This window comes from Neltuma alba, unplaced genomic scaffold (genome assembly GCF_004799145.2).
Source record: "Neltuma alba isolate B1F8T4 unplaced genomic scaffold, ASM479914v2 tig00005303_pilon, whole genome shotgun sequence".
NCBI classification, from domain to species: domain Eukaryota; kingdom Viridiplantae; phylum Streptophyta; class Magnoliopsida; order Fabales; family Fabaceae; genus Neltuma; species Neltuma alba.
The window spans coordinates 45867-61173 of NW_021634056.1; the positions used below are offsets into that span (position 1 = coordinate 45867).

Genomic DNA, 15307 nt, shown 5'->3' on the forward strand with positions numbered 1-15307 from the left:
CGCGGTCAGTTCACCTGGTTCAGGGGTTCATCGTTACATCATCACATTACTGGAGGAGGTCATTGTCAGATTTTATTTTTTTTTTAATTTAGATTGAGATTTAGAAAGATATTTTAGGCGGAGGAAAAAAAGAAGGATATCTTAGGCTTTTAAATGAAAATTTTGTTAAATTCCATTAACATATTTATTTTATCAAAATCAATTCCAGGATTATTACGACACCTTTGAAGAAGACGTAATTATCATTATCGTTATTAATTTAGTATTTTAAACAATAAACTTCAATAATTGAGTGGACCTCGGAAAATGCGACCCCAGCTCCAACCTCCAAGTCAACAGCCTAATTTTGATTTAATAGCGCTCCTATTACTCTACTTTTAACAGTAATGCTGATTTGGATTTAAAATCTCTTTTATTTTTAATTAAAAAAACTCTCATTAAATAAATAGGGCAGTTTCCGTCATGTTACCTACGGTTCCCCAACTTGTGATTTTGACTTTTTCTTTGCCAATAACTTATTATCCAGTTCTTTTTAAAATACTCCATCTTTGTTTAAATATATCTCTCTTTTCCAAGGAAAAAAAAAACCAATTGTTTCAATATTTTAATTGATGTGGTTCCTAGTGTATTCCTTATTTATCTTAATATGTCATTCATAAGGAGACTTTTATTTTTTAGTCCATATATAGCCTAAATTAAGCACAAGTTTACAAATGCAACATGAATTCCATCATATTAATTATTCTACTCCTCCTTAATAGAAGAGCTAGATAATCAACTTGTGAATATTAAAAAAAATTAGTTAAATTAGTTATTTATAATAAATAGATTTTTTTTCCTGAAATACCATTGATTTAGAATGAAAATTTTTTAATATGTACAAAGTATAATCACCATGTGAACTACTTTGAGGAAAAACAAATAAATATGAGAGACAAAGTGTATTATATTATTATATTTAAAACCAAACTAAATCTTTAACTAACTTTTATATTTAGAACTAGAGGTAATACTGGTTTGTATCCTTAATACAAAAGATAGTTAAATATTGGATTTAATTTTAAATATAAGATCTAAATTCATTTTGTTTCTCAAATCTACGATATTTTCTAATATATCTATAGATTGTAAAATGTTTCATTAAGAAATAGTTTTAATGCTTGTGATTAAAGATGATGGTTAAGAAAAGTCAATAAACTTTTTTTTTATAATTAACCAGCTTAACTAATTTTCTTAATATCTCTAAATTAATTATCTAGTTCCTATATTAAGGGTGGGCTTGTATTTCTTAATACATGTGCGGAAACTTGAAAAATGCAATTAAATAATAAATAGAAAGTTATAGAAACTTTTAATTTTATAAAATACTTCTTTAGTTCTATCTATAGGTTACTTCTAATATGTTTTACACACAAAAAAAAAACCTTAAACTTTATTAATTCTGATTTAAAATTTAACAATTTTTAATTTTATCTCTATTTAATATACAATATATATCATGTAAATAAAGTTAACACAATAATAAATAAAGGATAAAATTGTACATCCATATAAAATTTTTTTCTCAGTATCCTATAAATAATACTAAAAAATATTTTCTCTATATATCGCGTAAAATAGGACCAGAGCAGTAATTTATTTTCATAAAGTGATATGTGGCATGTGGCACGTGGCATCCCCTTCTTTTCAGGCAAACATGTCGTCATCGACTTGCTTCTTGTCAAATATATGCATGCAACTCTCTCTAATTCACAAACTCACACAACACAGTTCACAATTATACAAAAACATGGACATCCTCTTCACTTTGATTTATTTCGTAGCCTTTTCTCTTTTAGCTCTCATCCTTCTCTTCACTTTCCTCATAGTCACCATCTTCGCCGGAAAATCCATCGGAGACCCAAAATTCCCTCCGGTGAAAGGAACTGTCTTCAACCAGCTCTTCCACTTCAATTCAATCTACGACTACCACACCGAAATCGCCAGATCGCACCCAACTTTCCGGCTTCTTGCTCCGGGGAGAAGCAAGGTGTTCACGGCGGACTCGCAAAACGTGGAGCACGTTCTGAAAACGCGGTGGGAAACGTACCCGAAAGGGAGCGGAATCACCAGACTGTGGCGGATCTTCTGGGGGAAGGATTTTCGCCGTGGATTCTGAGAAATGGAGGCAGCAGAGGAAGCTTTCGAGCTTTGAGTTCTCAACTAGGGTTCTTAGAGATTTCAGTTGCTCTGTTTTCAGAAGGAATGCTGCCAAATTGGCTAGGGTCATTTCTGAATCTTCCAATGCTGGTCTTGGATTTGATATGCAGGTGAGTGATATAATACAGTGAATCTTTGAAAACGGGGAATCCTGGGTTTCTCTCAAATTAGTTAATGCTAGTTTTGATGTTAATCTACAGCTATAAATTAAATTAGTTGATTAGTTAATAATAATAAATGTGACATGATCTCTTTAAAATATTCCAGTATAATATTAGTGTATATATCAATTTATAATTTAAGCAAATTAGTTTTAAAAAAATAATAAATATGTAGGAGAAAGTGAATTAAAATTTTATATTTAAAATCAAAATAAACTCTTACTTAGCTGCTATATTTCGAATGAAATTAAATTAAAGGTGTATATCAATAATAATGTATATAATAAATCAAATTAGTTAGTGCTTTGGTCTCAAAGTGATTTTTTTTTTTTAAAGAAAGAAGAATTGAGAGGTGTAGAATGACATTGTAATTTTTTTAGAAGAATTTGAATCTAATATCAATATAATATAAATAGGAGAAATGAACAAATTATGTATAACTGATGAATAACTTATACGTATACTCATATAGATTCAGAGATTTTATTTGTTATGTTGATGAAAATATATAATCATATAATATAATGATAACGAATAAGCAAAGTGTAGAGTTGGGTTTTAATTATTTTATTCTATTTTTGACTTGGGCGTGCTTAGAAGTTTGTATTTGATTATTTAAAGAGTGCAGATCAAGTGGATATATAAAGAAAGTATCAAGTTGCAGCTGATAATGTAAATAATTGCATAATGCATATGCATAATTTTAATATTAGGTTAGGGTGCAAATTTGCATTAGAAAATTTCAGTCAAGACCCGAAAGTTTTTTAGGTGTGAATTTGCCTTAAAAAGTTGTAAATCATACTAATGTTGCTTTCTACAATTAAAAATATCATGGTTAATATCACTATTTTAATAGTCAATTTTTTAACTGTACAAGACAATATTTCTGTGATTTTAAATTTTTAGGACAAATACGCACACAAAAGATTTCGATTATCCAATGCTTCTGAATGAAAACGTGGGGAGAAATTTAGACCTTAATCCTTTCAATATTTATATTTTTATTAATTTAATTTGTTTTTGATTTTGTGGGTCTTGTTTGATGTATAGGAGGCGCTGATGAGATGCACTTTGGACTCGATATTCAAAGCGGGATTTGGAGTGGAGTTGGAGTGCTTGGAGGGAACAAGCGAAGAGGGAAGCCAATTCTTGAAGGCCTTTGATGATTCTAATGCCTTCGTTTATCGTCGTTACGTGGATCCTTTCTGGAAGATCAAGAGGTTTCTCAATATTGGATCTGAAGCTGCTCTCAAGAACAATGTCAAAATAATTGATGATTTTGTGAATGGTCTTATCAGAACCAAAAGACAACTTTTGACGTCTCAGCAAGATACGGTGAGTCCATTAACTTAATACTTTTTATGATCCTAAATACAAGAGCTGGAATGCTGGATAACTAATTTAAATTAGTTAAGTTAAATATTCGTAAAAAATGTGTCAATATTTTTAAGATATCCCCTTTGGTCATTTTCAACAGAAACTACATCTTTTATTTTGCAATGCAAATTTTTCAGCAATTTTCCTTTATTTCAGAGTGAAAAGGAGGACATACTCTCAAGGTTTTTGTTGAAGAGCGAGGAGCAGCCATCAGAGAATAATATGACAGATAAATATCTGAGGGACATAATTCTGAACTTCATGATTGCTGGCAAAGATACGAGTGCTAATACCATGTCTTGGTTCTTCTACATGCTGTGCAAGTACCCTCTCGTGCAAGAGAAGATTGCTCAAGAAGTGAAACAAGTTACTAATTATTCTTCAAGTCATCACCAAACAATGAGTAGTATAGCCAATGTGGATGAGTTTGTGGCCAATATTACAGATTCTTGCCTTGACAGAATGCATTATCTTCATGCAGCTTTGACTGAAACTTTGAGGCTATACCCTGCTGTCCCTCTTGTGAGTTACCTTCTTCTCTTTATTCATTAGTGTCTCCCATGCTTAATATAAAAGCTATATAATTAATTTGCAAATATTAAGAAAATAAATTAATTATTAATAACAAATACGTGCTGGTTTAATTTCCTAGAATATCATTTACTAATCATGTGTATTGTAATTAGCCATTGATGAAAACCCTTTTATTATATGTGCAATCAATATGGGTGCTTTGGAGAAAAAAATTATAAATTTGGGTAACAAAGTGAATTGAACTCTTAGGTATAATCAAAATAAACTTTGTATGTCTTGTATATTTAGGACCAAAGGTAGTGGTTCTTAATTGGTTTCTTATCATATACTATGATCTCTCCTTCTAAAATGTAACAACTAAATAACTAATTTGTAAAGATTAACAAAATGAATCAAATTAATTATTTATAAAAAATGTGTGCAAGTTTTCCTAAAATATATCATTTAATCATTTGTATTAGAAACTACTATCATTGATGGAAAAACCCCTCCATTACAAGTTTAAAAGATATATAAAATTGATTGAGTTCTTATATTTAGAACTAAAACAAAAATCTTTTAATAACCAGCTCTCATACATTAAAGACTCGAGAAGTAACTCATGTCCTTTAATAAAAGCCATCTGAAATTAATTAATCCATGTGTTCATAATAAAATGCAAATAAAGAACAATAATTATTATATGAGATCAATTATTATATATACATATGCATGTTGGTGATTTTCTTTCTGTTTTCTGTTTTGTGAAACAAGAATGGGAGAACAGCAGGAGCAGATGACATTCTTCCAGATGGCCACAGAATAAACAAGGGAGATTCAATTTACTACTTGGCCTATGCCATGGGCAGGATGCCTTATATATGGGGCCCCGATGCTGACCAATTTCGACCCGAAAGATGGCTCGAAAACGGCACGTTTCAGCCTCAATCTCCATTCAAATTTGTAGCTTTCCATGTTAGTCTCACTTTCTCATGACCTTTTAGTTAATTTAGTTCCCTTCTTAATTATTATTTATACAAAATAGTACTAATTATTTATTTTATTGCAGGCTGGTCCTCGTATCTGTTTAGGGAGGGACTTCGCTTACAGACAGATGAAAATAGTTTCCATGGCTCTCGTTCGATTCTTCAGATTTAAATTGGAAGATGAAACCAGAAATGTGACTTACAAGACCATGTTTACTCTTCATATTCACAACGGTCTCCCTCTCTGCGCAGTTCCCAGACATTATGCCTGACAAGTGAAGTTCTTAAATGTGATCAAATACTGCTCATTTTGGTCCTTATTATAAGATACTCCATCCGTTCCTTATTATAAGAGACATTTGATGCTTATGGCATGTTCCTATATATAAGAGACACTTACAAGTTGTCTCTACTTTTTTGTGTTGATTTACTATTTTACCCATATTTATTATCTCCAACTCACACTCTCTCTTCCTCCCACTTCTCTTTCTTTTAATAATTTAATTGTTCTCTCTCATGCTTTCTCTCCTTATTAATGAGGGCATTTTTGGAAAAAAATTATACTTTTTACACATTAATTGTTCTTAACTAATTTTAACTGTTTTTTTTATCAACGTACTTCAGTTATTTGTCTCTTATAATAAGGAACGGAGGGAGTACCATTCAAAGTTATTTGTAACACATTTTCGTATATGAAGGAATGCATTAAGTTGACAAAACTTTTCAGTTTTATCCTTATCAAAGTTCTCTTTATCTTTACATTTACAAATTATTCTTATATCTATTTCTTCTTTATCTTTTTTTTTAGTGAGAATTAAATAAGGATAAAATTGAAAAACAAACATTAAATATGCTTCAAATTACTTACATTTAGAAGTAAAACTTCTCCCTGCAAGTAACTTATATTTATGATTAGAGTGGTATATTCTAAAATAATAAATGGTTAATCAGATAGTCTTTAATTATCATAAGTCAGCAAGTGAGGTATTGATTAAATTTTTCAAGATTGTCACCATTTAAAATTCTCATCAATTTTAACTCGTCTATGGCTTCTTAGATGTAATTCATGTGGGTAAATTTCATTTTTTTTCTCAGTTAAGAGAAAAATTAAAGTTAATAATAACTTAACCTATCGTTCATTTATAATAATAATAAAGGAAGAAAGTATAAACATTTCACAAGGGATTAAAGAAGTTATTTATATAGTACTTTGAGAGATTTTTTTTTTTTAACCTAAAATACCCTTATTATCGACATTTAATCAAAATGCACCATAATGCATGCATATCATCATCTAATTTAAGCACGGAATAGGAAATTTACATTGAATGCACCTCAAAATGAGAGGATTTGCTTGTACTTTAGAGTTTAGACCAAAAAAGTTTAGAAGCTCTTTTCTTATACCACTTTGGTCGTTAATATATACATTCTCGCATATTAAGGAGCATATTAATTTGTCAAAAAATTTTAATTTTACTCTTATTAAAATTGTCTCCCCCTAATTTTACAAATCATTATCATATATCGCCTTTTTGTCTCTCATTCCAATAAGAAATAAATAAAAATAAAATTAAAAAATAAGTATTAAACATACTACAACAAACTTACATTTAAGATCATAGCTTTTCCCTACAAGTAATTTATATTTAGAATAGGGGCGCTATTTAAGTGCGCATGCACACGACATGGTATTGCATTTATGTATTTATTTCTTCTTTTTTATTAGAGCCTGAGTTTTGTGAAACTGTGTTGACAAATGTGCTTCTTGCTTGCTGCTGAAGTAAAGCAAGAATATTTAATTCAAGGGAAGCTGCTACACGCTTCTTTTTTGCTAATAAGTATTAATTCCGCTGTTAATGGCCGCAAAATCTGATAAAATGTTGCATTATATTACTCACTCTTATTTACAAGTTTTAAATTTGGAAAGGAGTATGATTTATTTTATAAGTTTCAATTTAGATTTTTTTTTGCCAAAAAAATTTAGATTTGTTTTAACATTTAATGTATTTTTTTCAATGTTACCCTTAATTATTTCTTTCTTATCACATTTTTTATATTTTCTTTTATCTTTTTTTATTTATTATAAGGGCATATTTGAGAATAAAAATATATTTCTAACATCGTTATTATTTTTAACTAATTATTTATTATCTGTAAATTAATTATTTAAAGTTTATAATATAGATGGGAGGGAGTGCCTTATTAAACCGGCATCGTGATGCTTCCTTCAATAATATAATTAAGAGCCACCTACATAATTGCCTGGTGCATTTAAGTGCTTTTCTCGTTCTTTTTTTTTTTTTTTTGGGCAAAGTGCTTTTCTTGTTCTGGAACGACAAGAAACAGGTGACGAGGGAAAATAAAGGCAACAAAGACATTAATTAGGAAGTAATACTCTGTTTAGAAAGAAAGAAAAGTTGGGAGGAGAAAAAAATAAGAAGCGAGAAAATGGATAAAAAAGAAAACTGAAAAAAAAATATTATTACCCATTTTGTTTAGATGTATGAGAAAAAATAGAGATGAAAGAAAATGAGCAAATATATAATAACTAAAAATACCCTTATTTCAAAATATATTATGTTGAAACCAAATTAAATATCAGAGGAAAAAATTATATAAACATTAATATTATCAAATAATTTAAAATAAAATTAATTAATAAAAAAATATGGTCATATTATTATATTTAAAAATAAAATAGTTTAGTAAAAAATGTTATTTTTAATAGAAAAATAAAATTTTGATAATTTTTTAAAATTAAATATAATAAAAGAAAATAAATAAAATATATATTATTTAAAATTATTATTATTTATTATAATAAAAGTTGACCGACATGGAGAAATATATATGTATGCGTGTATATAGTTAGTACAAATTCTGAATATTACATTGAATGTGAAAAATAGAGTTTATATGTTGATTTGGAATTTGGCTGCAGTCAGATGATTTTGCCAAATTATAAAATAGCTATAAATAAAATTAAAAAAATTACTTTAAAGGTAAAATATCGTTTATTCACCTGATATGAAAGAGGGTATATGAGAAATGTAAGTTTTTTTTTCTCATTTTCTCTCCATGTGTAGAGGAAAAATTTGGAGAGAAAATGATATGGACCCAGCACCCTTTTTTTTTTTTTTCTATTTTTCTTTCCTCCCTTTTTTTCTTCTTATCTAAATAAGGAAAAATTCATTTATCTCCTCTTTTTTTTTTTTAGTTTCTTTCCTCCCTCTTTTTCTCTCCATCCAAATAAGAGGTAAAAGAGGGGTTTCTTGAAATTTCAAATAATTCAAAAGAAGGAGAGAAAATTTAATTTGGAAGGAGAAAAGTGATCTTTATTATAAATTACTCATCTAGTTCTATTTATAAATCATTTTCAACATATTTCACACAGAGTAAACAAACACTTAAACTGCATATTACTTCACTAGCGTTTATATTAAATACCAAAAGTATATCTCAACAATGATAGAGTTTAGTCAACATTCACATACTACTACCTCCGATCTTTAATATAAAAAGCGAGTTGACTAATTTGAGTAGATTTAGAAAATTAGTTAAGTTAGTTGTTTGTAATAAATATGCATTATTTCTTCTAAAATACCCTTATTAATCAAGTATCATTTGATGAAACATTTAATATGTACAATTACTATAAAGACTATTTTAGAAAAAATTGATAAATGTGAGAAACAAAGTGGATTAGAGTCTTATATTTAAGACTAAATAAAAGTCAAACAAGCTCTTATATTAAAGACAATAGGTGGTAAATACTACATTCTCTTTGTAATATAAGAGCTAGTTGATTAATTTGAGTAGATTAATAAGGTTTGTTAAGTTAGTTGTTTGTAATAAATAGTTCTTATTTTTTTGAAAATATCCTTACTTATAATGATGTATTATTTGATAAAATCTTTAATATATGTAACTATTACAAATATTACATTAACAAATCACTACAAAAAATATATTATTAGCGACGGAATTTAATAATGGAATTTTTTATTTAGTGACGGAATTAGCAACGGAATTTGTTCTGTTGCTAATTCATTTGTCGCTAAGTGGATTAGTGATGGAATTTCAATCCTGTCGCTAATTAGTCACGGATTAGCGATGGAATTTTTATGTCGCTAATTACCAATGAAAATTTTTCGTCGCTAATTATTGACAAAAATTTTTGTTGCAAATTAGCAATGGAAAAATTCGTCACTAATCAGTCACTAACCCGAGTTTTGGAGGAAAAAAAATTAAAATGCAACGTGGCACCTCTACTAGTCATCATGTGATCACCAACAACCACCTCCACATGTCTCTCCCACCTCGACAATGATTACCACGTGTCGTTGACACCTCACCTCTGCCTACCATGTGTTGCCACCAGATAATTCCCTCCTCAAGTGACTTATTTATGGCTCGAACCTAGGACCTCATCTATGCACCTGTGTGGCTTTACCAGTTAAACTGTAATGAACCTGTTGACTTATTATGTAAAATTATATATATAATATTCTTTTACACAAACAATTATACAAAAATATATATTATTAAAAACTAAAAATAAACTATATGGCAATTTTAATCATAACTATTTTAATGACAAAATAATTTTTAAATATTTGTTTTACTCTTTATTTTATAATGTTTTATTTTTTTTAAAAAATATTTTTAATATAATTTTAATTTCTAATGACACTATTTTTGAATTTTAAATCATAAATAATTTTTTTATAAATATATTTTAATTAATATTGATAAGATATACAGTTTAATTCTCTACGTATTACATTACATTATATTGTATTACCTATATGTGTTTTATATCTTTAATGAAAACCATTTACAATTAGTCAAAAAATCTTGTTATTAAAAAAAACTATTATATTATAATAAAATATAATAAATTATTCTATATAAAAAATTAAATGATTTGAATAGATTATGATAAACAATATTCTCCTACTTGTATATGTATTTTATGTAATTTATTTTTTTAAAATTTTTTGTATATACCATTTGTTTTTGTATTGAAGACCAAAATCAATCTATATCATAGGTATTAATTATATCATGATTAAATTTTCTTGTTTAATGATTGAACTTCAAAATTCACTTCAATATTAGTTTGTATTTATATAAATTTATTTTTCAGTTTTGAATTTCTATCATATATTATATCTTTCAATATATTGTACATATGATAAAATTATTTTTTTCTTATATCAGTTTATATAAGAAAGTTATTAATATTCTTATTATATTTTTTACTTATTATTAATAATCAAGATGAATTTATTTTAACAAAATATAAACAAGTTTTCTAAGAAATTGTTTTCCTATTTTCAGTATATACCTAATGATGACATGAATGATGACGATATCTTTATTAATATCAACTCCACAAATATATTAATTTATTATATTATTAATTATTATTATTATACAAATTGTTGCAAGATTATAATCTAAAATAATGACATTTAAAATTAGTGGCGGATTAGCGATGGAATTAGTGACAGAAACTTCTGTGACAAACAATTGAGCGACGAAATTTTTGACCAAAAAAATTTTGTCGCTAATTCCGTTGTTAAATATTTATTGACAAATTTTCTGACGGATTAGCGACGGATAAAAATTCCACCGCTGCTTTTGTCAGTAATCCGTAAAAAATTATTGATGGAATAATTTTCGGCTGCTAATTCCGTCAGTAATGACCTATTTTTTTGTAGTGAAAAATGAATAAATGTAAAAAATAAAGCGGATTGAGAGTTTTATATTTAGAACTAAATTGAATGTCCAACTAACCCTTATATTAAATATCGGAAGTATACCCCACCAATGACAGACTTTAGTCAACATTCACATGCTACTACTAGCGATCATTAATATAAGAGATAATTAACTAATTTGAGTAGATTAAGAAAATTAGTTAACTTAGATATCTATAATAAACAAGTGTTATTTTTCTAAAATATCCTCATTAACCAAGTGTATTAGTTATAACTACTATTATTATAAGAACTATCTTATACAAAAATACATTAAATATAAAAAAATAAAATAAATATATGGGAAAAATGCAAATAAAGACCCTCCAATATATAAAATAGCTATTAGGGACCTTGAATTTGGAAAATAGCTTCAAAGGACCCGTCCCAAATTGTAAATATGAAATGATGGTAGAATGTCCAAAATGCCCTTCTGTTTTTTTCTCTTTCTTCCTCTCCAGATCTTCTTCCTGGCCGTCCCTCCTTCTCTTCCTATCTCTCTTTGTTCTGTCTTTTCTCTCCAGATTTCCTTCCCTCTCCTCACTCCTTCCCAAAGTATATGGAACTCACAATGTCCTTCGGTAATCCTCTCTTCATTGTCATCCCCCGTCACTTTCTTCTTATATTGCTTAGCTGTTCTTTTGTCGACATTGAAGCCTCTTCCATCATTCTCTCTGTTGCTGTGAAAGGAGAGGAGAGTCGGGGAGTTTGAAGGAGAGTGACAGTCATTTGTAATGCTTGTAATGTTTGCTTGCAATGTGTGCTATGATTGCTTGGTGCTGAGACAACGCTCAACAAATCTGGATTTTTATTCTTCATTTCTATTTTGATTTTCAGCTTGTGTTCATAATTGAAAATAACAAGTTTGGTAAGTTGTTGAAAATAACAAGTTGACAAGTTCTGATATCCACTTCATGACGAGTTCAGTAACGGGAATAACAAGTTTAGCAAGGCAAATAACAACTTTTGATAAGCAATTCATAGAAATTTGAGTTTCTGTGTTAAAATGACAGCATTTTCAGATTTTTTTTTGCAGATGACAAGTTTTGATAAGCAATTCATGATAAGTTCAGTAAGATGAATGACGAGTTTAGTAAGGTGAATGATAACTTCTAATAAGTAATTCATAGAAATTTGAGTTTCTGTGTTAAAATGACAAATTCCCATTAGGTTTTCATACTTTTTCTGTTAAAATGACTGAATTTCTACATTGATTTATGAAATGACAGGTTCACAATAGAAAATTACAAGTTCCCATAAGATTTTCATACATTTTCATACTTTTTTTGTTGGAATTACAGTTTGCACATTTATGACAGCAACCACTTCTAATAAACACAAAATGACAAGTTCACAATGAAAAATGACAAGTTAAATATGTCAAATGACAAGTTCCCATAGCGTTTTCATACGTTTTCATACTTTTTTTGCTAGAATTACAATTTGCACATTTCTGACAGCACCCATTTCTGATAATTGCAAACGAGCTCTAAATTGTAGAAATCAAGTATGATGATTGTATTTCAGTGGATAAATCAATCAAGGTGTGGGATGCGAGGGACAAACGAGCTCTAAATATAGTGCTAAATGAATAAAGTTCTCGCCTTATATGTGGAATTTGATGGTTTCTTGTTCATATGATATGACAATTTACATTTGGGATTTCATGGTAAGGATGCACTTGTGAGTAGATATGATCATCGTAGTGCATTTGCCGCTGGTGTTGATATGAGCTTGCTTTTTGAGGGGCTTATGAGAGTTCTAGTGCTGTAGTTTTATACATTAGGAGGAAATGAGAGATAAAGTTGATGATGAAAGATGTTAATCAGAAATGGTTACTGTCAGAAATCTGTACATTGTTATTTTAGCAAAGAAATTTATAATTGTATGAAAACGTGATGGGAACTTGTCATTTTACATACTTAACTTGTCATTCGCTATTATGGACTTGTAATTTACTGTTTATCAGAAGTGTTTGCTGTAAAAAATCTGCACATTGTTATTTCAGTAAAGAAATTTACAATTGTAAGAAAACGTTATGAGAACTTGTCATTCGCTATTGTGGACTTGTCATTTACTGTTTATCAGAAGTGGTTGCTATCAGCAATGTGCAAATTATAATACTAGCAGAAAATGTATGAAAACGTTATGAGAACTTATCATTTGCCATACTTAACTTGTCATTTTCCATTATGAACTTGTCATTTCGTGTTTCTCAAAAGTTGGTGCTGTTAGAAATGTGCAAATTGTAATTCCAATAGAAAAAGTATGAAAACGTTATGGGAACTTGTCATTTGCCATACTTAACTTGTCATTTTGTATTTGTCAGAAGTGGTTGCTGTCAGAAATGTGCAAACTGTAATTCTAGCAAAAAAAAGTATGAAAATCTTATGGGAACTTATCATTTTCTATTGTGAACCTGTCTATGTGGAAATTCAGTCATTTTAACAGAAAAAGTATGAAAACCTAACAGGAACCTGTCAATTTAACACAGAAACTCAAATTTCTATGAATTGCTTATCAAAAGTTGTCATTCGCCTTATTAAACTTGTCATTCGCCTGATTGAACTTGTCATGAATTGCTTATCAGAACTTGTCATCTGCTAAAGAAATGTAAAAATGCTGTCATTTTAATACAAAAACTCAAATTTCTATGAATTGCTTATCAGAAATTGTTCTTTGCCTTGCTAAACTTGTTATTCACATTACTGAATTTGTTATGAAGTGGGTATCAAAACTTGTCAGCTTGTTATTTTCAACAACTTACCAAACTTGCTATTTTCAATTATGAACACAAGTTGAAAATAAAAATAAAAATAAAGAATAAAAATCCAAATTTGTTGGGCGCTGTCTCAACACCAAGCAATCATCGCATATATTACAAGCAAACATTACAAGCATTACAAATGACTGTCACTCTCCCTCAAACTCCCCGACTCTCCTCTCCTTCCACAGCAACAGAGGGAATGATGGAAGAGGTTTCATTGTTGACAAAAGAACAACTAAGCAAGATAGGAAGAAAGTGACGAGGGATGACAATGAAGAGAGGACTACCAAAGGACATTGTGAGTTCCATATACTTTGGGAAGGAGTGAGGAGAGGGAAGGACATCTGGAGAGGAAAGAGAGAGAACGAAGAGAGAGAGGAAAAAGGAGGAGGAAAGGCCGGGAAGAAGATTTGGAAAGGAAGAAAGAAGAAAGAGAAAAAAACAAAGGGATTTTGGACATTCTACTATCATTTCATATTTACAATTTGAAATTGGGTCTTCTGAAGCTATTTTCCAAATTCAGGGTCCTTAATAGCTATTTTATATATTAGAGAGTTTTATTTATAATTTTTTTCTAAATATATTAGCATTAAAATAAAATCAACAAACGCACACGTTATGTATATCTAAGTCTAACTGTTGACAGTAAGGGCCTGTTTAGTTGAGGGGAGGGGGAGGGGAGGGGAGGAGGTTTCATTTTCCACCTTGTTTGGTTTGATTAAAAAGGAGGGGAGGGGAGTATATTTAATGATCCCTTGTTGGTTCAAGGAGGGGAGGGGAGTGATAGTAATAATCAATTTACCATTTTACCCTTACATATTAGTTTATGTTTTTTTATTGATATATATATATAAATTAATTTACATCTTAATTTAAATCATATAATTTAATAAAAATTCAGTCTTATCATGTTATATGTGTATTAAAAAATTGGTACAGTAATTTTTTATTCTAATTAATAATAATATATTTAAAATAATCAAATTAACAAATTTTATATGCTCTAAGAAAAATGAAATTTATTCTCTTTAGGCTATCTTTTTTCCAGCATTAAATATATTTAATAATAATATATTTTATAAAAAATTAATTTTATAATATTATAATTTTTATTTAAATAAATTTTTTATTTTTAATAATTTTTATAATATATTTTTAATTACATAATGTATATATTTTTTATTTTTTTACTTAGGATAATATATTTTTTATTTGAAATAAATATTATAATAATATATTTTATGAGTAGAAGTGAAATATTAAAAAAACTATAAGGGCATAATGGTCTAAAATTTGACTTCCCTCCAAAACCTCCAATTTAGAGGGGAGTCAAAATGGGGAAAAGGAGGCTTTAGCTCCCCTCCCCTCTAAAATTTTAACGAAATGAGGGGTCCCTCCCCTCCAACCAAACAAACCCTGAGAAAGGACAAAGAGCACCTCTAGTTATTCTTCTTCTTGTGCCACATTTCACCATGATATCCATGGACTTTCTGTTGAACCCTTATTTCTTCACAGTTTTCTCAGTAGTTTCAACTCTTT

At 28.8% G+C, this 15307-nt stretch overlaps 1 pseudogene; it reads left to right on the forward strand.

Annotated features, from left to right (window-relative positions):
• The first annotated feature begins 1789 nt into the window (after window positions 1-1789).
• LOC114747417 (cytochrome P450 704C1-like) lies at window positions 1790-5558 on the forward strand (annotated as a pseudogene).
• The last annotated feature ends 9749 nt before the right edge of the window (window positions 5559-15307 follow it).